This window comes from Callospermophilus lateralis, chromosome 3 (assembly GCF_048772815.1).
Source record: "Callospermophilus lateralis isolate mCalLat2 chromosome 3, mCalLat2.hap1, whole genome shotgun sequence".
Taxonomy (NCBI): Eukaryota; Metazoa; Chordata; class Mammalia; order Rodentia; family Sciuridae; genus Callospermophilus; species Callospermophilus lateralis.
The window spans coordinates 108,992,311-109,017,779 of NC_135307.1; the positions used below are offsets into that span (position 1 = coordinate 108,992,311).

The following is a 25,469-nucleotide window of genomic DNA, read 5'->3' on the forward strand; positions in this document are numbered from 1 at the left end:
AGCACTCTACTGCTGAGCTACAACCCCAGACCCTTAATTCACTCTTGACTTGAGCATTATGACTTGCTTGGAATCAGGAATAGGACAGAAGTCGTGCTGTACAAGTTCTGGAGTTCAGGCCTCAAGAAGCATTGCAGCTTCTACCTTCCCTCTCTTAGAACACTATCTCCATACAAAGAAGTCAGTCTATCCTAGGGAGGACAAAAGATCACACGGATAAAAACTAATGGCCCCACCCAATAGTCCCATATGTGAGGTAGCCATCTTGAACCTTCTATCCTAGCAGTTACATGAGTGAGCCTAGGTGAAACCAGCAGAAGAATGGCCCAGTCAGCTCACAAAACCATAATAAATAATAAGTTGTTGTTTTAAACCACAGAGTTTTGGGGTGATTTGTTATGCTGCAATAGATAATGACACACATACACTAAGTACAAAAGCTCTTTCAGTTATAAGTGACAAAAGCAAAACTCAGATTGATTGAAGCAGAAAAGGAATCTTAGGGTTCTCATGACTGAAGTCCTAGGAGAAGTTGGATCCAGGTACATAAACAATGTCATCAGAACTGTTCTCTTGCCCAGTGCTGTGGCTCATGCCTGTAATCCCTGGGAGACTGAGGTAGGCCAGTCTTAAAGACTCTGTCTATAAATAAAAATAAAAAGGTCTGAAGATGTGACTCAGTGGTAAGGAGCCCCTGGTTCAATCCCAATGCCGCAAAAAACAAAAAGAAAAAAGAATTGTTCTCTTTCCATATCTCAACTACTTCCTCTGTAATAGTTTTATTTTTGAGGAGGACTTATCAGTCTATTTTTCCCAAATAACTACAGTAATATCTCCCATTTCTCATGTTCCTGTACTATATGACTATACTATGCCATAAAAATAGAGTCTATATACATATAACATATAGCATATACATATGTGCTAATTAAAATAATAAGGATAATAGAAGAGAGATCAGTAGAGTAGAGTAAGTGGATTAGTGGAGGGAAGAGGGAAGGGAAAGGGAAGGTTCTGGGGAAGGAGATTGAGCAAATGTTTATGTGCACATATGATTATGACATAATGACTCCCACTATTACGTATAATTATAAGACACCAAAAAAAATCTAATTTCCCTCACAATAAATCTGAGCTGGCCTCTTAACTTGGTTGTAACCAATAGTTTGAGGTGGACTTCTAGGGCTAGGTAAAAAAATGGCATACAGCTTCCACCTGGATTACTTGGGATGTCCACTCTGGGGAGAGTCAAGTCTAACTATCTTGAGACACCATACTGAGAGGCCTGGTGCAAGTAATCTGGTTGGTAGCCCCAGTGAGCCCAACCTTCCAAGCCATTACTGCCAAGGCACCAGGCATGTGAGTGAAGATGTCTTGGGTCCTCTAGACCAACTCATCCATCAGTGAAGTGTCACTCAGTGACCTTAATCAGTACCTCAAAAAGCAGAAATGCCCAGTCAAGTCCTTCATGAAATTCTGACCTATAGAATCTGTGGGATATAATAAAATTATTGTCATTTAACCCATTAAGATTTGGAGTAGTTTTTTACATAGTAGCAATAACTGGAACAGAGGCTGAGTTCATGTAGTATCTCCCAGTAGCTCTAGGCTCCTTTCTAGCACATCTCAAATCCCCAGTGGAAAGAGCATCTCTTCTCAATTATTTGAAAAATGTCCTGGGAAAGATTCTCATTGGCCCATTCCTGACCCAGTGCCCATAAGCAGGGAATAAAAAGCTCTGATCAGCCCCCTTCTAGAGCCAGGGGAATAGATTGGCCCCCCTGGAATTTTTTCCCCAAAGAAAAGTTGTGACACTGTCACTAGAAGTAGAAAGAATGGATGCTGGGAAGTAAAAATAACATGTGCCCATTGAAAAGACAGCCACAGGGACCCCTTTAATGGTTGTCAACCTTAGATTACCCACCATTTATTCTGTTGCAGACCCACACCTTGTAACCATATCCACACCCTCCAGAGAAGCTGAATGAAACTGAGCAACCACAACAATTCCAGCTTAGAAAATGGGAGAAAAGAAAAGAAGCCTTCAGAAGCACGCGTGCCACCATTGGCTGCTGCATGCTCTGTTAGGGTCTGCTCACACAGCAGAGGTTGTAGCAGGGAGCAGACTCCCAGAGAAAAGGTCCTGGGCCAAGCGTATGCCCCCAAACATGTCCAATAGAGCTCTCTACCCTCTGTTATGCATACTCTGGCTCCTTGACCTTGAAACAGGGTACCTCTGTGTCCCTATGGTGCATTCAACACAACCAGAGCCTTATAATTGCACACAGCATCTACTAGTGTTCACTATATTTTTTAAAAATATTTTTATTAGTTATTGATGGATTTTTAAAAAATTTTTATTTCTTTGCTTATATGTGGTGCTGAGAATTGAACCCAGTGCCTCACACATGCTAGGCAAGCACTCTACCACTGAACCATAACCCCAGCTCCCAAGTGTTCACTATGTTTACAACAACATGTTCAACCCTCCAGAGGCCCAAGTGCATTCACTTCTGACTATGGAATTCACACTCTGTTGCCATAATGCTAAACAAGCTTACCACCAAGTGTTCACAGTCACCATAGCATTTCTCTATGAAAAATTCCAGTGACGTGAACCAATGAGTTCATATTCTACAGGTGGTCATCATCGTGTCCCCACTGTGCCCTCTGTTATTATTCATGAGCAGCCCATTCACAATTTTATGTAGGATTAGGGGGTGCAAACTCATCAGAGTATCATCTCAAGAGTGTTCCCATCTCCCTGTCAGTTCACACCATGATGTGTTTGCCCTGGTCATCTGACAACTTGCCTGTGCATCCAGCAGACTGCTGCTGTGCATCCCGTGACCTGGGGCCTCTTTTCATGACTCCCCTGAGAGGACCCAGATGGCTCTGGGTGTGGTGTGGCTTTAGCTCCCTCCAAGATGCTGGCAGCTCAGAGGAGCCTGAGGCAGTGAGAGGAAGTGGTCTTGGTCAGGGATCAGGAGAAGAGGATGTCGAGTAGATGCCCTCGCAGGCCGTACATTCTTGGGACACGTGGCTATCTTACTGGCTAGAACTGTGAGAAGTTGAGTGTGAGGAACCTTCCTCTTAACAAGCAGAATTTTTCATCCACACAGTGACTAGGCCATAAGGATTTGGTCCCTTCCCAAGGTCACTACCAAGACTCCAGTGCAGGGAAGAGGAAATGGAGGTTAGAGAGGAAGGGCTGGCCCTTGATGATCAGGCCTAGAAGGACAGAATGGGACAGAGGGATGAAAACAGACACATGGCCCTGCAGAAACCATTGTTAGTAGACCATTTTCCTTTTGTTCCAGAAGCAAAGCAATGTTTAGGGTGCCTGAAGTGGGATATTTTTTGCCCAAGAGAACAAGATCATTGAGGATAGGATGTTGGGTAGTGGCAGAGAAGACATAGTAAGGGAGAGGAATTTGAATCCAACTCCTAATTTTTAAAAATTTAAGTGTAATTTTCTTACTGTAAAATTCAACCTTTTGAATTATATGGTTACACAAATATAATATAATATAATCACACAACTGTTATCATAACCCAGATATGAAATATTTTGCTGGGCGTGATGGTACATGCCTATAATCACAGCTACTTGGGAGGCTAACTCAGGAGGATCAAGAATTTGAGGGCATCCTGAACAAATTAGCAAGACCCGGTCCCAAATTTTTAAAGGGGCTGAGGATTTAACTCAATAGTAAATCACTTGTGGTTTAAAAAAAAAAAAAAAGGAAGAAAGAAAGAAAGGGAAAAGAAAAAGAGAGAAAAATATTTCCATTACCTCAGAAGTTTCCTCTACAATCAACCCCCCACTGCAGCCCCAGCAGCTGGCAGCTACTGATCTGTTTTCTTTCCCTGCAGTTTTGCCTTTTTGAGGCAAATGTCACATAAATGAAATCACATGATGGAAGCCTTTTAGAATCTGCTTTCTTTTACATAGAAAAAACATCCATGTTGTGTGCATCAGTAGTTCATTCCTTTTTTTTTTTTTTTTTTGGAGGTTGGGGGATTGAACCCAGAAGTGCTTAACCACTGAGCCACATCCCCAGCCCTTTTATTTTAAAACAGGGTCTTGCTAAGTTGCTGAGGCTTGCTTTGTACCTGCAATCCTTCCAAGCCACTGAGATCATAGGAATGTGTCACCATACCCAGTTCATTCCTTTTTATTGCTAAGTAGTATTCTTGTTTGGATATACCAGTTTGTTTATCCATTTACCACTTGAAAGACTTGTAGGTTATCTTGTTTTTAGCAATTACATTTTAGCTATAAGAATTTGTGTACAGGTATTTGTTTAAACATGTTTTTCATTTCTTTTGGGTAAATATCTAAGAGTGAAGTTGTTTGGCAAGTATATATTTAACCATATAAAAACTGTTAACCCACCAGGTACGGTGGCCCACCCTATAATCCCAGCCACTTGGGAGGCTGAGGCAGAAGGATCAAGAGGGCAACTTAATGAGGCCCTGAGCAACTTGGTGAGATCCTGTCTCAAAATAAAACATAAAAAGGGCTGGGGGTGTGGCTCAGTGTTTAACTGTCTCTGGGTTTAATTCCTGACACAAAAAAACAAAAACAACCTGCTAACCTGTTTTGCAGTATGCCTGCACCATTTACCTTTCCACCAGCAATGCAGAGTAGCTCTAGCTACTCAGTATTCTCATTGGCACTCAATATCATCAAAGTTTTATATTTCAGTGTTTATTTTCAGCCATTCTAATGTGTGCACAGTGTGATCTCGTTGTGTTTTTAACTTGCGTTTACCTAGTGACCAATGATATTGAACATCTTATTTACCATTTATATATCTTCTCTGATAAATTATCTTTTCAAATATTTTGCCTATTTCATAATTAGGTCAATTATTTTCTTATGAATGAGGTTCACATGAATTTTACATATTCTGAATATGCATATTATGAGATATGTGTTTTGTAACCATATTTCTCCATCTGTGGTTTATCTTTCCAATTTATCATCAACTTTTACTTTATAGACTGTATTTTTGATGTTGGACCTAAAAGCTCAGAGTTGAAAAGATTTTATTCTATGTTTTCTCTAGGAGTGTTAGGTTTTGCCTCTAAGTCTAGAATTCATTTTGAACTAGCTTTTGCATGTGATATGAAGTATGAGTCAAGGTTCCTTTCTTTTTGGCACGAAGATATTCAATAGTTCCAGTACGATTTGTTGAAAAGACTATCCTAATTGGACATGGTGGCCCACACCTGTAATCCTAGATACTTTGGAGGCTGAGGCAGGAAGATCTTAGCAAGACCCTGTCTCAAAACAAAAGTAAAAAAGGGCTGGGGATGGAGCTCAGTGGAAGAGTGCCCCTGGATTCCATCCCCAAAATAAAAAATAAAACAAAGCCCCCATTAACAATGTGACCCTGTGGCATTGATCTTAGCTCTATAGAGCTTTCTCAGTACACCAAGTTCAGTAGTGGGATAAACATCTCTCTTACCTGATCCCAAAACAGGGCTGCTTAGCTCAAATAAGACACAGACTGTTCATTCAGTGGAATAGCTCTTTGACCTTTTATTTACAGTCTCTGATCTCCCCAGGATTCAGACATGAGTCCTTGAGAACTACACCAGAGATTGCTGATTGTCAAGCACATATGCTCGGTTCAGAACGGCCCCTCCCCTATAATGACTCTCATATCTCCCAGGCGGCTTCTGGGCCAGACAGGTTTTGAATCTTTTTTAAAATATTTTTTATAGTTTTAGGTGGACACGATATCTTTATTGTATTTTTATGTGGTGCCGAGGGTCAAACTCAGTGCCCCATGTGTGCTAGGTGAGCGCTCTATCTCTTGAGCCACAACCCCTGCCCAGGTTTTGAATCTTTTACACTCATACAATCCACCTCCACTAAAAATAGGGAAGATGCCAGGAGAGCGCATCGGCAGCCTTCCCTTTTCTGCTGCTTCATCCATCAAAGCTGCTGTTGTTTTTCGTTTTGGCCTGAGCCTGATCATAGTCCGTGGAGAGAGCACAGACCAAGTCTCCTAATTTCCATCCTCTGATCTTTCCATTGTATCACTGTTGGCCCCTCATGGAGGATGGTGGAGTTGGTAGCTCTCTTTATTATCTTCCCTCCAGGACACCAGGAAGATGAAGGGGCTCTAATGGTCATGACTTCTGAGAATAAGAATGATGACTCACTCAGGCCATCCTGAGAAAAAAGGGACTTATAAAGGTATAAGGACCTGGAGCTGGGAACTCTGAACAGGTCCTTGTCTCTCAGGTTCCTGGTGTTTCTCCTTCGGTGTGTTTGCTTCTTTCTGTGTAGTGGCTCCACTTTCTTGTTTTGTTTTGGTACTGGGGATTGAATTCAGGGACACTTGACCACTGAGCCCATCCCCAGCCCTATTTTGTATTTTATTTAGAGACAGGGTCTCACTGAGTTGCTTAGCACCTTGCCGTTGCTATGCTTGCTTTGATCCTCCTATCTCAGCCACTAGAGCCACTAGGATTACAGATGTGAGCCCAGCTTCAACTTGCATTTTGCTCATGATAGGCTCATCTGGGGCTGGTTTGGGCCAGAGAACCAGCCTGAGCCAGTGCCTGCTCCTGGCCAAACACAGGGGTCCTGCTTCCCCAAATAGGAGTCAGGGAGGGGACAGGTACAGCTAGAAGGGGACCTGAAGTGTGGTGGCACTGCGAGGGTTACCAGCACTATTTGAGGTTTGTCCTCACATCTGAAACCCTCACACACACCCTAAGCACTCCAGCCCATACCTCTCTGCTCCTTGAGCTTCCTGCTTCCCACTTGATTCCCCCCACGTTGCAGTACTCTGTTCCCCCAGGAATGCTCTGTCTCCCCTTACTTGATGATGAGCTCCTGAAGGTTACGACTGTATTATTTATCTCTGTGTTCTTGGCACGTGGCTCAAAATAATATATTCATAGATCCCGATAGGAAAGGGGCTTATCAAGGCCATTGACAGAGGAAGGAGCAGAGCCAGGGCAAGAGACTGTTCTCTTGTCTGTGTCTAGGTTCCTCCCTCCACTCCAGAAGCCTCCCTGGCATTTCACCAGGATATGAACCTAGGGGACTGCAGTCCCACCTCTGGGCCTCTGGCTTTGCCCCGAGACACTGAGACATGCTCCCTTGAAGATGCAGGCCCAGCCCTTACCCCAAGGCCTAGGCAGTTTTGTGGGTGAGCATCCTCCCCTGCTGTGGGAACCTCCAGGAAGTGCTCAGAGCAGACCCCACACACAGCATGGCCCAGGTTCCTGAACGCTCTCCTTCCTGCTGCTGGTCTCAAGACCCACATAAGATGGTGTTGGAGTGAGGAGAGGCAGCAGCTCCTCCAGTTAATGGGGGATCTGAGAAGATTTGGTGCACACGACAGCAACCCAGGGGACCAGGGCCTGCGCCTGTGAAGTGGTTGTGTCCATAACTGTAGCTGTGTAGGTGTGTGCAGGCCCAACTGGGTATGTCACAATGACTCAGGTTTTCTCTCCCATTCTACAACTTCAACACAAAGTCTGCCCCCTTTGGTACTCACAACAAGCAAGCACACGCACTGAGCTTTTGGGAGTCAGTAGACTTGGCCAAGGGGGCCACCTCTACTCCAGCTCCTTCTCTCCTCTTCCTCTTCCACCACTGCTCCTTAGATCCCCTTCCAGACCCTTCTCCCATTTTTCAGTACAGCAGATGCCCCAGGCTCCGAAGTCCTGACCCTGCAGATCTCTATCCACCCAGCGAACTCATCTTCTACCCCCAGTTCTTGTTAAAACATTTTCCTTCCAGGAACAGCTCTCACCAAGACATCTGGTACACTAAACTGCCCCATAATTGTGTCTGGTGTGAACCGTAATGGGAGCAGTAGGAAAGGGGGACTCCCCATGGGGAGAATGAATCCATCTGCTTGTGTTTCTATAAGTAAATCTTTTTCTTGAGATAACTCCCAAGGGCACATACCCAGACATCTGCTTTGTGAAACTTCTTACAATATCTATTTGCATCAAGACTCAGCTGAGGTACCCACCATTTCCTTTGAAACCCTTCCTCGTGGCCCCAGGCTGAGCTAACTGTCCCTCTTCTTTCCCACAATCCCTGTGTTCTCCTCCAGCAGAGTGTTTATCACATTCTACTGACATTGTTTTCTTGCCTTCCTCCTCTCAATGGTGAGGCCCTAGAGGACAGAGGTTCTTGGCATGTCTTATTCCTCTTGGCATCCAAGCATCCAGAAGATCGGGAGTTATGTGTGGACATGGCTGGTCTCCCACACGCCCAATGGGCCACACTATGCCCACTACCTTCCCTGGAGTATGGGGTACACCACGCCTAATATGCCCATGGAGCTTCCCTTGGGGTCATCACCCTAGGACATTCCCTTGGCCCAGGAGATGGAGGCAGCCCGGGATACAGGGTGTGGGTGGCCTCTGGCTGACCCCCTCCACACCCCCAGGGCCCTCCACTGCAGGGATGTCCCTCCTCTCCTCTGTACTTTCTGGCCCTGGCACGAACCTTGTTGGCGCCATTGGGCTTTTAATATTTTCCATTCCTGGCTGTTATACAACATTTCACCTCAAAAATGCTTCCTCCCCCTCACCAAAGGGCGCGCCTTTCCAGTGAGAGGAGCTGAGGCTGGACCAGTGGAGATGACCCACCCGTGTTTTGGGTCTTGGAGCAGCCACAGCCCAGTCCTGGAAAAGAGGTGGCAGAAAGTCTTCCCAGCCAATGAAGTGAGAGCCCAAGCTGGTCTGAGGCGTCGTGGTGCTAGAATCACTGAGACAAAGCGGGGGACACCTGCTTGGCTCCATCTGAGTCCCCAAAGCCATCCCTTTCACCTGCCCTTTGGCCTTGGCTAAGTGGCTTTGCCTAAGCAAAGTATTTGTAGGAGAATGACATTGCTTATCTTCAAGGTCCTTGTGAGTCTCAATGCTGCAGATTTGGATCACCTGGGGAGTTTTTAAAAGTACCCAAGTCCAGACCCACCTCAGAGACTGGTCACTGATATGCCATGGGACTGGGAAATTAGTGTATTTAATAGCTCTCCATACAATTGTCACAGCTACAGCTAGCAAGGACTGCTCTGATGGGAAAGCACTTTCTAATGTGACTACAGGAGCTGGCTGCTGCTTTGATGATCAAGAGCATCACACCACCCATCTCCCCAAAAATATGACCCCAAGGATGCCTGAGATCCCACTGAGATGGGGTACTGGAATATATATATATATATATATATATATATATATATATATATATATGTATGTATTAAATGCATTGATGAGCTAGTAATGAAGCAAGGAATACTTAGGTCATAAAGAAATAAAAGCTAGAATCCAGGGTCAGCTTTTACCTCAAAGACATTATTTGAACCCAGGGACCCTTAGTTTTAGATTTTCAGCCTATGAAATAGGACAACCCATAATACAAAGACCAAGCTTAATACAATCACTAATAGGGGAAATTGGTATCACTTTGATGACAGTGACTAATGGCAACCTTCCCCATGAGTTATACCTGGATAATTTTTCTAAAGTATACAGCCACTCAGAGGAGAGCGGAGGCCTGAACAAGGAGTGGGGTGGGGACACTTGGAAAGGAGGGAAGGGTTATGGACATTGGGTAGCCAAGTTGCAGGATTCTTCAAGGATTCTTCCTTGAGAGATGAATCCACCTCCTAGTCTGGTCCCCCTGCACTCACATCTGAGTTCTTTGGGATATAGTATTAAAATATATATGAATGATTCCAAGGAGCAAGTCAGTTCTGCTCTGGGAACTCTCAAAGCAGAAACATTTCCCCCTCCATGGTGGTATTCCTCACTGCATTTTTTTTTTTAAATAGCTCTCTGCATCCATCAAGACAGGAAAAGGCAGGGCTGTGAAGAAGCCCTGCCTGGATCAGGGTGTTTGTGAACCTACATGAGTCACCGCCTGAGGACTCTCAGAAACATGTAGGTAAACTATGTAGGGGTGGAAGGGGCTCCTCATCCACCTCAGCAGGAGGACACAAAGAGCAGATGGAATGTGGGTGCCTACTCTTTCATTTTTATTCTAGTAACTTGTAAGTTATGTCCTTAGGCTATTAAGATCTGGGGGAATCCAGTTACAAAAAATTAAAAACTGACAAAATATCTCTTAGACTTGGTAATTGGTAAGTTCTTGGTGGTTTTAGGAGAATTTTCAGGGGATGATGGCTGAAGCCATCTACAAAGGATAGGGAAGGAAGGAAAGGTAGGCAAGAAAGTGGAGACAGCATTAAGTGCCCTTCAAAGATATTTGGATAGAGGAATGAAGTAGTCACAAAGTGGCCAGAAAGGGAAGAAGAGAACCCTTTACAGAATGGAAGACACTCGAGCAACTTTGTTATGCTTAAGAGAAAGCACCAATGCAGAAGGGGTCAGAAATAAGGGGCGAGCAGAGGCTGATGGAGCAAAGTCTCAGCATCAGTGGAGATAAAAGGATATAGAAACTGCGGAAGTTGTTAAGATGGGCAGTTCTCTACAGCAGGGCTCAGCAGGCTAGCCGTTCTCAGATTCAGGAGAGGCAGACTGTAGGGGAAAGGCAGAGATGAGGGGAGCCCCCAAAGAATAGGAGTGCAAGAGAATCAGAGGTACTGGAAAGGGAAGAATTCACATGACCCTCCAGTGATCCAGACTGAGGAAGAAGGAAGAGGGAATGGAGGAAGCAGAAAGATTGGAGCTAGAGGTCTCTATTAAGTTAAAGATCAAGGAAGAGTTGTAGGGAGTTAAGATTGTCTAAGAAGGAAGATAGAAGACTATTAGGAACGTGACATTTAAGATTTCTGAGGAAGAGCACCTTATGCAAATTATTTAACCTCTCCAAGTCTCAGCCCACTCGTTTGTAAAATGGTACTATAAAATCCTGCCCATAAAGCATTCTTTTCTCTATAGATTAAATGACCAAGCATAAAAGTGTGGAGTCTGAAGAAAGAAATTATAGCATTTGCAGGCCAGTAAATGGATGGAACTGTAGACTATCATGCTAAGTGAAATAAGCCAATCCAAAAAATCCAAAGGCCAAATGTTCTCTCTGATATGCCCATGCTAACACACTAGGTGGGGAGGGAAGAACAGAAGTTCATTGGATTAGACAAAGGAAAACGTTGGAACGGGAGAGAGGATGGGAATAGGAAAGACAGTAGAATGAATCAGACATTACTATCCTATGTTACTATATGAACACATGACCAGGGTAACTCCACAGCATGTACAACTGCAAGAATGGGATCCTACTTAGAATAAGTTATACTCTATGTGTGCATAATATGTCAAAATACATTCTACTGTCATGTATATCTAAAAAGAACAAATAAGGGGCTGGGGCTGTAGCTCAGTGGTGAAGTGCTTGCTTCACATGTGTGAGGCACTGGGTTCGAGCCTCAGCACCACATAAAAATAAAGATACTGTGTGTTCATCTACAAATAAATATTTTTTAAAATCTAGAAAAAAAAGAACAAATTAAAAAAAAAAAAAGAAGTGTGGTGTCTGGGACATGAGAGGCACTCAATATATGTGGAAAATGAAGGAGAGCGTGTCACTTTCCCTCTACGGACCTGTGTCCAATTCCTTACTGATTGTTTGACCTACTTGTTGAGAGAGGTGTGCTAATAACTCTCAACTATGTTGTAAATTTGTCTATTTTTATTTTGATTCCATTGCTTTCCTTTTGCTTTATGTATTTTGAAGTTATGCTGTTAGGTGTTTATAAATCTGTGGTTGTTCTATCTTTCTGATGGACCTTTTATTATTATGAACTAATACTTCTGTTTCTCATAAGACTTTTTACCCAAAATTCCATTTTTACTAAAATTAGTGTAAATATGTCAGCCTTTTATAGTTGGTATTTTATGGATTTTTCCCCCATCCTTTTAGTTTCAAGATTTCCAAATTATATTTTAGTTGTGGTCTCTCATAAGATAACAGTTTGTAACTGGATTCATTTGCTTTGTCTAGCCTGGCAATCTTTTTTCTTTTAACCATATCATTTAATCCACTTATATTTATTAAAATACTAATATTTGCTCATGTGCAAAGACATATTTGTTTATTTATAACTTATTATTTTATATTTTCCCAGATTTCTTTAACTTGCTTTGGGGGATGGGACGTTGAGGAAGAACCAAGGGCTTCATGCATGCTAGGCAAGCCCTCTACTACAAGATCTATACCCCAACCCCTTTCATTTTATTTTGAGATAGGATCTCCATAAATTGCCCAGGCTGGCCTCAAACTTAAAACACTCACCTCAGGCTCCTGATTAGCTCAGATTACAGGTAGGCACCACCATGCCCAGCTTCTTCTTGATTTCTTGATTATTTTTTTTATTATTACACTTTTCTCCTTTACTATAATTTTTTGCTATTTTTAGTGGTTGCACTAGACATTTAACATGTACATTTTGTCTAAGTCTAAACTAATCAGTATCTTTAATTTGTTATCAGATAGTACAGGAACCTTAGAATGAAGTCAAATTTCTCCTTTCTTAGCTTATACACTACTGCTTTTACATCTTTGAATTTTATCTTGTTTTTAAAACCCTACTAACCATTGCTACTACTGTTTTTCAATGTTTGCTTCGTCTTCCCATATACACACCACTTTCTTTGTTCCACATTCCTTTCTGACTCTCATTCCTTCCATCTGGAATGATTTCTTTCTGCCTGTTAGTGGCAAATATAGTTTTTGTTATTCTCATCATGCCACTATATTTTCTTACTCTTAAAATATTTTTTCTCTAGTTTTAGAATTCTTGCTTGACAGTCATCTTCTCAGCATACTGAAGATACAATTCCACTGTCTTCCAGCTTTTAAGAAATCAGCTGTTTTAGTCTAATTGTCACCAGTTTGAAAACAATCTGCATTTTGCATTTTCACAATGATATGGCTAGTAACAGGTCTCTTTTTGTCTTTTAGGTGGTATATTAGAGTCTTGAGTCTATGGACTGATGAATTTCTGGATGAGTCTTAGCCACTATTTAAATATTGCCTATGGGGCTGGGGATGTAGCTCAGTGATATAACGCTTACCTGGCATATATGAGAGGCTCTGGGTTTGATCCTTGGCACTGCAAAATAAATTTAAAAAATAAAACAGGGGCTCTTCCCCAAATAAACATTGCCTCTGCCCATTTTCCCTCTCCTCTCCTGGAACCTCGCATTATATGTTCCTTGGATCTTCTCACCCCCTTCTCCATGCCTTTGAACTACATTTTCATATTTTCCATCTTTTATTTGTGCTGCATTTTAAAGAATATTTTCAGGGCTGGGGTTATAGCTCAGTGATAAAGCGCTTGCCTAGCACGTGTGAAGCACTGGGTTAGATCTTCAACACCACATATAAATAAATAAATTAAGGTATTGTGTTCCTCTACAGCTAAAAAAAAAAATTCTAAATTAAAAAATTTTTTAATTTAAAAAAATAGAGAGAGAATATCTTTAGATGTGTCTTCCAGCTCTAATTATACTGAGTCTGATGTACTCAATTGTATCTAATCATCTTTTAAACCCAGTTATTGTATTGGTAGACAAAGGGGGTTTTTTTGTTTGTTTTTGTTTTTGTTTTTTTTGGTACTAAGTAGTGAATCCAGGGGTGCTCAACCACCGAGCCACATCCCCAGACCTTTTTTTTGTATTTTATTTAGAGACAGGGTCTCTCTGAGCTTATTAGCACCATGTGAAGCACTGAGGCTGGCTTTGAACTCTTGATTCTCCTGCCTCAGTCTCCTGAGCCACTGAGATTACAGACACGTGCCACCATAAACTAGTGGTAGACTTAGTTTTGATAGTTTAAATTTCTAGACAGACATTCTATTTGTTCTTCTTCAGATATACTTGGCCTTTCATCAGTCTCTTATTCCCTGCTCAAATTTTCAAGCTTCTCTTTCTTTATTGAACAATGTGAAGGGTTTTTAAAAATTTTTTATAGTTCTACACAATACATTTAGTTTATTTATTTATTTATTTTTATATTTTTAAATTTTAAAATCTAACCCAGTATTTCACATGTGCTAGGTGAGTGCTCTACTACTGGAGCTAGAGCCCCAGCCCCACAACGTAAAGGATTTTAAAAAATTTAAATGCATAACAGTAGGCAAAATTATTTAAAGTCAATAAATTTTCATTTAAGGAATTTCACATGCTGTAATTCCTTCACTGCTCAACAAAGTAACCTTAGTTCCTCTAAAGCTTAATTTCAAGATTTACCTTCAAATGGAAAAATATACCCTGTTCATGGATAGGTAGAAGTAACATCATCAAAATGGCGATATTACCAAAAGTTCTCTATAGGTTTAATGCAATGCCAATCAAAATCCCAACGGCATTTCTTGTAGAAATAGAGAAAGCAATCATGAAATTCATATGGAAAAATAAAAGACCCAGAATAGCAAAAACAATTCTAAGCAGGAAATGTGAATCAGGCGGTATAGCTATACCAGACTTCAAACTATACTACAGAGCAATAGTAACAAAAACAGCATGGTACTGGTACTAAAACAGGCAGGTGGACCAATGGTACAGAATAGAGGACACAGAAACCAATCCACAAAACTACAACTATCTTATATTTGATAAAGGGGCTAAAAGCATGCAATGGAAGAAGGATAGCATCTTCAACAAATGGTGTTGGGAAAACTGGAAATCCATATGCAACAAAATGAAACTGAATCCCTTTCTCTCGCCATGCACAAAAGTTAACTCAAAGTGGATCAAGGAACTTGATATCAAATCAGAGACATGGCGTCTGATAGAAGAAAAAGTTGGCTATGATCTACATACTGTGGGGTTGGGCTCCAAATTCCTCAATAGGACACCCATAGCACAACAGTTAATAACTAGAATCAACAAATGGGACTTACTCAAACTAAAAAGTTTTTTCTCAGCAAAAGAAACAATAAGAGAGGTAAATAGGGAGCCTACGTCCTGGGAACAAATCTTTACTCCTCACACTTCAGACAGAGCCCTAATATCCAGAATATACAAAGAACTAAAAAAATTAAACAATGAGATAACGAATAACCCAATCAACAAATGGGCCAAGGACCTGAACAGAAATTTCTCAGAGGAGGACATACAATCAATCAACAAGTATATGAAAAAATGCTCACCATCTCTAGCAGTCAGAGAAATGCAAATCAAAACCACCCTAAGATACCATCTCACTCCAGTAAGATTGGCAGCCATTAGGAAGTCAAACAGCAACAAGTGCTGGCGAGGATGTGGGGAAAAGGGTACTCTTGTACATTGCTGGTGGGACTGCAAATTGGTGCGGCCAATTTGGAAAGCAGTATGGAGATTTCTTGGAAAGCTCGGAATGGAACCACCATTTGATCCAGCTATTCCACTACTCGGTCTATTCCCTAAAGACCTAAAAAGAGCACACTATAGGGACACTGCTACATCCATGTTCATAGCAGCACAATTCACAATAGCAAGACTGTGGAACCAACCTAGATGCCCTTCAATAGACGAATGGATAAAAAAAATGTGGCATTTATACACAATGGAGTATTACTCTGCATTAAGAAATGACAAAATCATAGAATTTGGAGGGAAATGGATGGCATTAGAGCAGATTATGCTAAGTGAAGCTAGCCAATCCCTTAAAAACAAATGCCAAATGTCTTCTTTGATATAAGGAGAGTAACTAAGAACAGAGTAGGGAAGAAGAGCATGAGAAGAAGATTAACATTAAACAGGGATGAGAGGTGGGAGGGAAAGGGAGAGGGAAGGGAAATTGCATGTAAATGGAAGGAGACCCTCAGGGGTATACAAAATTACATACAAGAGGAAGTGAGGGGAAAGGAGGGAAAATATAAGGGGGAGAAATGAATTACAGTAGAGGGGGTAGAGAGAGAAGAGGGGAGGGGAGGGGGGAGGGGGGATAGTAGAGGATAGGAAAGGCAGCAGAATACAACAGACTCCAGAATGGCAATATGTAAATCAATGGTTGTGCAACTGAAGTGATTCTGCAATCTGTATATGGGGTAAAAATGGGAGCTCATATCCCACTTGAATCAAAGTGTGAAATATGATATATCAAGAACTATGTAATGTTTTGAACAACCTACAATAAAAATTAATTAAAAAAAAAAAAAGATTTACCTTCAAGATAGCCTTTTTAAAGTTTTTTTGTTTTTTTTTTTTTTAAAGAGAGAGTGTGAGAGAGGGAGGGAGAGAGAGAGAGAGAGAAGTTTTTAATATTTATTTTTTTTTAGTTATTGGCAGACACAACATCTTTGTTTGTACGTGGTGCTGAGGATCGAACCCGGGCCGCACGCATGCCAGGCGAGCGCGCTACCGCTTGAGCCACATCCCCAGCCCCAAGATAGCCTTTTTAAAAAGAACTGATCTTAATCCAGTTGTTCCATCAGCCCATGGTTATTTTATTTGGACTTTTAAAATCTCCATTGGAGAAGGGGATATAGCTCAGTTGGTACAGTGTTTGCCTCGCATGCACAAGGCCCTGGGTTCAATCCCTGGCACCACTACCACCAAAAAAAAAAAAAAAAAATCTCCATTTGAATTATGAATATATTGATGACAACTTCAGAATTCCCCATCTAGGATCTTTGAAATCCAATTTCTTCAAGCAATTTACTTTTGGGTTACTTTTACAATTCCTAAGCCATCACATTCAGGATACTACATACCTGTAGGATATGCCAATACTTAAATGTAAAAAAATATTCATTAGATCTTTCATACTTTCTGTTAGCTGTCTAGTTCCTTCCCACAAACTTAACAAATGGTCCTGTGAGTGAAGCAAAGCCACCAAGTTGTCCTCTGAGGTGTTTCCAACGATGTGCCACCACAGAAGAAGCCCCATCAGACTCAGGCTTCTCTTTTACTTGTTAAGCATTTTTTTTAAGCATTTTTCTTTTTTTAAGAGAGAGAGACAGGCAGAGAGAGAGGGAGAGAGAGAGAACTTTTAACATTTTATTTTTCAGTTATTGGCAGACACAACATCTTTGTTTGTACATGGTGCTGGGGATCAAACCCCGGCCACATGCACGCCAGGCGAGCGCGCTACTGCTTGAGCCACATCCCCAGCCCTTGTTAAGCATTTAAACGTAATTATTTTTTGCTTGTCTGAAAAGTTCACTATCTGAAGTCTATGCAGATTTGTTTCCACGGACTATTGTTTGCTCAATATTCTGTAGTTTTCACCTTGGAGCTGTTTATTTCTTTGAAATTATCTGCAAGAATTCCTTGAGGTCCAGGATAAAGAGGGTTTTTCCAAGAGGGTTTGCATTTGATGTTTGTGGGCATTATCAGACTGGGACCATTTTAAATCGAAGGCTAACTTAAAAATTTCAGGATAAACTGGGTGCAGAGGCGCATGCCTATAGAATGCTTGTAATCCCTGCTGAGGCAGGAGGATGGTGAGTTCAAAGCCAGTTTCAGCAAAAGCAAGGCACTAAGCAACTCAGTGAGACCCTGACTCTAAATAAAATACAAGGGCTGGGGATAGAGCTCAGTTGGCAGAGTGCTTGCCTCACATGTACAAGGTCCTGGGTTCAATCCCCAGCACCACAAAAACAACAACTACAACAACAACAAAATAAAATACAAAATAGGGCTGAGGTTGTGGCTCAGTTGTCGGGTGACCCTGAGTTCAATCCCCAGAACCCCCTGAAAACAAAAAATTCAGGCTATTAAATAGTATAGATTTGTGATTCTTAGGGAATGTTATGGTTTAGATATGAGGTGTCCCCCAAAAGTTCAATTTTCAGAGGTGAAATGATAGGGTTATGAGAGCCTTAACCTAATCAGTGGACTAATCCAATGATAGGGATTAAGTGGGTGGTAAATGTAAGAAGGTAGGTGTGTGTGTGAAGACCGTCAGAACGGTGCAGAGATCACATGCCCTAGCCCTGGAAGATAGGGAACTGCCTCAAATCCCCCACCTCGGATGACATTTCCCTTCTCAGTCCGACCGGGCTAGCTTTGGCGAGGGGACCGAGCCAGATCAGGAGCTGCCACCGCCATATCAGGAACAAGTTCCAGTTCCAGTTTATCATCCAACACCTAGCCAGACTCGGCTAGCAACTCAGCTGACTGAAGAGGAACAAATTAGGATAGCTCAAAGAATAGGCCTTATACAGCATCTGCCTAAAGGAGTTTATGACCCTGGAAGAGATGGATCCGAAAAAAAGATCTGGGAGTGTGTGATCTGTATGATGGACTTTGTTTATGGGGACCCAATTCGATTTCTGCCGTGCATGTACATCTATCACCTGGACTGTATAGATGACTGGTTGATGAGATCCTTCACGTGCCCCTCCTGCATGGAGCCAGTTGATGTAGCACTGCTCTCATCCTATGAGACTAATTGAGCCAGGGTCTCTCGTCTGACTTCAAGTGAACCATCATTTTTGGTGGTTTTGATCTTTCGTCACTGAGCCCAAAGAGCCAGGGATTAGGAATTAAGATCATGCACAAAAAGTTTCCTAAAAATTCCTGGATGGCTGCAGATGTTGAGGAAAGTATGTGATATTTTAGAAACTTAGGGGGGGAAAGTAGGATGGTATTTTTATGTAAAGCCTTGACCCAGTGTTTAAGAATATAATTGTATTTAGACCTTGTTATTGCTCCAGTACATAGGAATTGTGTAAAGTGTTAAAGCAACTGTATATGTTTAAATTGTGTGTGTTGAAGATTAGGAAAAAAGATAGTGGTTATTTTTCCTAAGTGAAATAACTTTCTTCTCTCCACCAAATTTTTTTCTGAAGTTAATGGCATTTGGGTCAAGGTTTTATTAAAAGCTACATTTTATAACACTGGCACACACACACACAAAAAAAGTAGTTTTAAGCTTGTTTGCACAGTTCTTTTTTTCCATTGGAAATGGAATTCATTGCCTTAGGTCTTTTTAAATAGTGTATTATCATTGGGGCTGGCTCTATGCTTGAAAACCAGTTTATTTATAACCTGTTGTAAGTGCTATATTCTGTTTGCAGTTAGGAAATGCAGAATTTTAAGCGATCTCCTAGCTTGTAAGCAAACTGAGATGCACTATCCCTTTTCTATATAAAAATGAGTTAATGTGTCAATAAATCAACTCAGCAAGGTGGGTTTAATATTACCCTTTCCTATGTGTTTTATCTAATTCTTTTGGTTGTTAATATGGTGATAAATGAAAGTCAAGGTAAATTTTAAATATTAAAATTTCCGATTTATTGAGCTTGAATTATGCCACCATGCTTATGTAAAAATGAAGGTGGCACCATGGTAAAACTTAATGAGAAGTAGTTTCTCAGTTGTAATAATTTTGATTTCTCTTTCTTGTGATCTCTCCTTCCCTGTTGTCTTGAACCATAGCAAAAGGATACTGCATCTCTCATTACTATAGTGATGAGGTTATTGAAGTTATATAAACACATCTCAATCTCTGTTTCTTTGAAAGGTATCTGTTAAGTCCTGCTAGGTGATTGACAAGACTAAGTAGGGAGAATAAAGGTAAATGTGATTCATGTTTTGCACACAAATGCAGAATTTTATAACCACATGACTTCATAGTTGTGATCTCAAAAAAGGAATTTCTCCTTTAATTTTTCTTGCAGTTAATGTAAGAATACTCTAAATCTCTAAGCTTCTGAAGTGTTAGAGGTAGAGATGGTCTAGTAAAGATGTAGTTTATCCATTTAGCATGTATTTATTTTTCCTTATGTATTCAAGGTGATTTATTTGTTCAGCTCAGTGATATTACAGCTAAAAAACATTCATTAGCAAAAGGAGAAGCAGTCTACACCTAACAGAGGAATCAGAAATGTTTCTTATTTTTGTGGAGTTGAATGTTTGACTCTAACACTTTTCTACATACAAAACATAAGTTCCTTAAAGATTCTTCATAATTGTATTATAGAAGAATTTAGTATGTCATAAATACTTAATTTGACATTCAACTGTAGTAGCCATATGTTGTTTGATTTCCTTATGAGCACCATGATGGAAACACTCAAATGAATTTGAGAAAAATTGGAAGAAATTAGATTATTGGGTTCTGTTAAATTGTTAATGTATCTTGCTTAAATTTTTGTTCATTAATTTATATCCATCTGATTATATAAAGTAAATTTGGAGGAAACAGCAAAAAAAAAAAAAAAAAAAAGAAGAAGGTAGGTGTGACTGGAGGAGATAGGTCACTGGGGGCATGCCTTTGGGTTTATGTTTTGTCCCTGGTGAGTGGAGCTGTCTCTGCTTTCTGATTGCCATGTCTTGAGATGCTTGCCTCCTCCACACCCCCAGGATGTTCTGCCTCACCTGGAGCCCAGAGTAATGGAGTCAGCCATCTATGGATTCTGAGACCTCTGAAACCATGAGCCAAATAAACTTTTCCTCTTCTAATCATTCTTGTTGGGTCTTTTGGTTACAGTGACAAAAAAGCTGACTAAAACAGGGGATATTATTTTTCTCCTGAAAACAGGGAAATTAAGTTAAGCATTTCTGGGGGCTGGGATGGTGGCTCAGCAGTAGAGCGCTCCCCTAGCACGGGCGGGACCTGGGTTCAATCCTCAGCACCACATAAAAATAAATATTAAAAAAAAAAAAAAAGATTTGTGAAACCTATAAAAAAAAAAAAAAAGATAAGCATTTTTTTTCAGTCTGTTGGGAGATAGTGGTGCTTACATCTGTTTTATTAGTGTTCCCACTTTGAAGGGGCCTTGAGTTTTCCTCAGTAGAGATGAATTTATTTCATCAGCTCATAAAACCCAAATATTTTGCATAAAAGTCCCTAGTACCATTGCTAGCTTGAAATCCACCATGATGGGAACATTTATACCATGAATATCAACAAACACTAAAAACAGGGTCTTTGTCCATTTTGTGCTGCTGTAATATAATATCTGAGGCCAGGTAGATTAGAAACAATAGATGTTCATTTGGCTCAGTTTTGGAGGCTAGAAAGTCTAGGATCAAAGGGATATATCTGTGATGACTTCCTTGCTGCATCATAACATGTTGGAACTACACCACATGAGCAAGAGATTGAACTTGCAGTTTTAAGTCCTTTTATAAATTGGCATTAATCCATTAAGGAGGGTGGAGCCCTAGGCCCCACCTCCCAACAGTATTGTATTGGGAATAAAGTGTCCAACACATGTCCTTTGGGGGAACATATTTAAACCACAATACAGGATGCCTTAATTTGTTGGAGAGTCAGTTACTAGGAAGCCACTCATTCTCTGCAATCAGCTCATCCCCATGAGGCCATGAAAACTCAAAGTTTTCTGAGTTAAAAAATAAAAATGATGGTTTCAAACATGCAAGAGAAAAAGTTCTATAGATCTGCTGTACAACATTGTGCTTACAGTTAATAATGTACTAGAACCTTAAAAACATAAAAAGATAGATCTCATTTTTTTTTTTTTGGCACAATAATTTTTTTTTTATTAAAAAGTCAGGCATGAGGCTGGGTTGTGGCTCAGAGGTAGAGCCCTCGCCTAGCATGTATGAGGTGCTGGGTTTGATTCTCAGCACCACATAAAAATAAAATAAAGATATTGTGTCAACTTATAACTAAAAAATAAATTTTAAAAAAGTCAGGCATGATGGTATAGGTCTATGACCTATAATCCCAGTTACTGGGGAGGCTGAGACAAGAGGACCTCTTGAGTCCAAGAGTTCAAGACCAGTAATATATAAGACTCTGTATCAAAAAAATAAATCCATAAATAAAAATAGAAATAAAAATAAAAAATAAAATAAAAACATCCTTAAAATAAAAGTCTGTTTCACATCTCAGCTCACCTCTGGATTATTGAATTTGGGAGCCTGAATATTCCTCAATTTCTTGCCAGCTCATTAGTGGGGTTTTTTTTTTTTTTTTTTTGGTATCAGAGATTGAATCCAGGGGCACTTAAACACAAAGCCATGTCCCCAGTCCTTTTTAAAAATATTTTATTTAGAGATAGGGTCTTGTTGAGTTGCTAAGTGCCTCATTAATCTGCTGAGGCTGGCTTTGAACTTGTGATCCTCCTGCCTCGGCCTTCCAAGTTACTGAGGTTACAGGCATGCACCACCGTGCCTAGCACATTAGTGTATTTTTAAGTTCATGTTTTTTTCTTTTATTCAGAATTGTTTTCAGAAGGAAGCTTATCTATGGTAGCTCGTCCACCTTATTACCAGAAAATGTAATGATCTCAGTTTCTCAATCTAAGAGACATAGAGATAGTTGTACTATATTAGTTTTTGTTAACACTTCTGGGACACAAATTCTTCTGAGAATCTAATACCTGTTGAAGCCTGGAGAACTTCTCCCCAGAAAGATAATACAAAAATGTATGTTCTTGCTCTTCTGAAACATCTATGGGCTCAAAGTTAAGAAGTCCCATAAAACACATGCTCTCTGAAGTCCCCATCAAAGCTAACTTTTGACAGCCTTGCCATTTTCCTGATCTAAGCAGAGAATCTCTGGGGCTCTCCCCTTGGGCAACTTATGAGAAATGCAGACCTTTGAGTTTCTGAACTGGGTCTTTCAGAATATTCAGGACCTCTTAGGGAAGGAGAAACTGGGAGTTGTCAACTAAAGCCTACACAAAACTGAAACACAGGCAGTGTTCCTTCAACCAACCTCTTCCCCATTAATTCATTCAGTAAATATTGGACCCTGTTCCCTCTGTCTACTTCTGCCTAACTTATTATCCCTAAATTTAGTGGTTTATGCAATAGTTATTATAATAATTTTATCTTTATCTTGCATGGTTCTAGGAGTAACTGGACTCAGGTAGTTCGCACTCAATCTCTCATGTGGATTGCACAGATGGTGCTATGATTTGAATATGGTTTGATTATGTCCCCAAAGGTTCATGTGCTGGAAGTTTATCTCCAATGTGATGTTGAGACGTAGTGGAACCTTTAAGAGGTGGAGTCTAGTGGGGGGGAATTAGATCACTGAGTACACTGACCTCAGAAGGGTACACGATCCTGTGAGCTAAACAAACCTCTTTTCTTTATAAAGTAATCAGCCTCTGGTATTTTGTTAGAACAACAGAAAACAGCCTAAGTCAGGTAGCAGATAGGTTGGAATCATCTCAAAGGTTTCTTCAGTATGTCTGACAGCTAATGCTGACTGCGGACTAGGTTTTCAGAGGGACTTTTGGCTGTAATACCTCCATATGGCCTTTCTCTATGGCATGGGCATCTTCATAGCATGGCAGCCTAGTTCTGATTGGGAGCATTCAAAAAGAAAGTAAACAAGCCATGTTTTATCCCTCTCTCCCCCTCCCTCTCTCTTTGTGGTATCAGGGATCAAACCCAGCACTTTGAGCATGCCAGGAAGTACTCTTCATTCAGCCCCAGGTATCACACAGCTAAATTCTGTTAATTAGATATAAGTCATTAAACCAGCACATAATTAAAGGAAGTTCAAACAGACTCTACCTCTCTATGGGAAGAATGTCAAAAAATCTGCAGACATGTTTTAAAAATCGCTACATACACCCCTTGTCCGTATTAAGCACTAGACAAGGCACCTGGGACAGAGTGGTAAATAATCCACACCCTGCCTTTGTGGTGTTTACAGTTTAGAGGTAGAATTAAACATCAATAAAATAATATTACAGTGCCAGGCATGGTGGTGTATGCCTATGGTACCAGGTGGAAGCTGAGGAAGAAGGATTGCTTGAGCCCAGGAGTTCAAGGCCCACCTGGGCAACATAGTGAGACCCTGTCTCTTAATAAAAACAAATAAAATAATATTACAAATATACCTACAATATATACCTTGATAGTGCTACAGAAGATGGGGACAGGGAGCCATAAGGATTTACATAACATACGGGAAACCAAGGGAGATTCCCTGCAGCAGAGAAATCTGGGTTGAGATCTAAAGCATCAGCAGATGCTAACTGGGTAAAGTAGGCTGAAGAACCTTCCAACAGACAAAACAACAGGCCTTGGCCACAGGAGGGACAGTTGCCTAATAGGCAACCCTGTGACTGGAAGCAGCAGTAACAGAAAGTATGACCTAAAACTGCAGAAGTGGGCTGGGCCAGGCCTCTGGGGCTCGTAGGCTAGGTGAGGGTTCTGGTCTCCCCCTGGAAAGTGATATGAACAGATCCACAGCTTCAGGATCACTCTGGCAGATGTGTGCAGGGCCCCTGCCAGATGTTGAGTCAGGACTGGGAGGACTGGGAGAGTCCTGTCTGCAGTACCTCCCCTCCCCATGAGGCTCTCCCACACATGCTCAGGCCAGCTGCAGCCTTGTCCCATACTCCAGGCCTTAGACTAGAAACTGGGCTCCTACACCCTACTCTTGATCTCTTGGGTCCCTCTTGCTAGACTAGACACAGGAAGTCCTCCTGTCTTGCGTTACTCAACTAGTCACTCTTTCAGAGCGTATAAGTAGGTTTAAAGGTGACTTCCCAAAGGCATGACTACAACCTAATTCACAGAACCTATAAAAGTGACCTTATTTGGAGAAAGGGCCTTTGTGGATATAATTACAGATCGTAAGATGAGAAGAACACCCCTGCTTATCTAGGTGGACCCTAAACTCTATGACAAGTGTTCTTGTAATGATAAGGCAGAGCCAGGCGTGGTGGCACATGCCTGTTATCACAAGTTCAAGACCAGTCTCAGCAACTTAGTGAGGCCCTAAGCAACTTAGTGAGACCCTATCACAAAAATGAAAAATAAAGAAAGGGCTAGGGTGTGGCTCAGTGGTTAAGCACCCTTGAGTTCAATCCCTGCTACAAAAAAGAGAGAGAAAGAGACTAAGGCAGAGGGAGAGGTGACTGAGACAGAAGAGGAGGAAGTTATAGACCACAGAGAAGGAGACTGGGGTGAAATGGCCTCTAGTCAAGGAATGACAACATCTGCCAGAGCTGGAAGAGTCAAGAACGGAATCTCCCCTCAAGCCTCCAGAGGAAGTGCAGCCCTGCCAACAACTTGAGTTCAGCCCAGTGATCTGATTTTGAGGTTTTGGCCTCCAAAACTGGGAGAGAAGAAATTTCTGGTTGTCTTAGGCCACCCGTTTTGTGGGGTTTTGTTGTATCAGCCACAGGAAATCAATACGGCTCTATTGATTTGAACCTCCCCAGCTGCCCCTTCCTGATATGCTTTTCTGGTTCCTCCTCCTACAGGTGATCTCTAAATGTTGAAGTGGTCCAGGCTCAGTTCTGACTTCTTTTCTTTTTCTCTTCTCTTTCCCTCCATGATCTCATCCATTCACTTGGCCTTAAGATTCGATTTGTTCATTAACATCCTCCAAATTTTATCTCCACCCAGAGCCTTCTCATGGAGCTCAGCCATTTCCATGGATAGATAAAAAAGAAACTTATTCCTCGCCCACCACCACCTACAGGTCTGTCCCTGGCCCAGGCTTCCCCAGTTACTCAGTGTTGCAGTCGGAAATGTGGTAGCCATCCTGGACTTCCACCTCCCTCCTACCTTACATTCAAACTACTGACAAGACATGTGGGTTAGATTTCAAAATCTCTCTCAAATCCTTCACTTCCACTGTCACC

The 25,469-nt window shown here is 41.2% G+C and overlaps 1 pseudogene; it reads left to right on the top strand.

The window, feature by feature from the left end:
* Positions 1–8,260: 8,260 nt before the first annotated feature.
* On the top strand, positions 8,261–18,667 carry LOC143394774 (RING finger protein 11 pseudogene; annotated as a pseudogene).
* Positions 18,668–25,469: the final 6,802 nt, after the last annotated feature.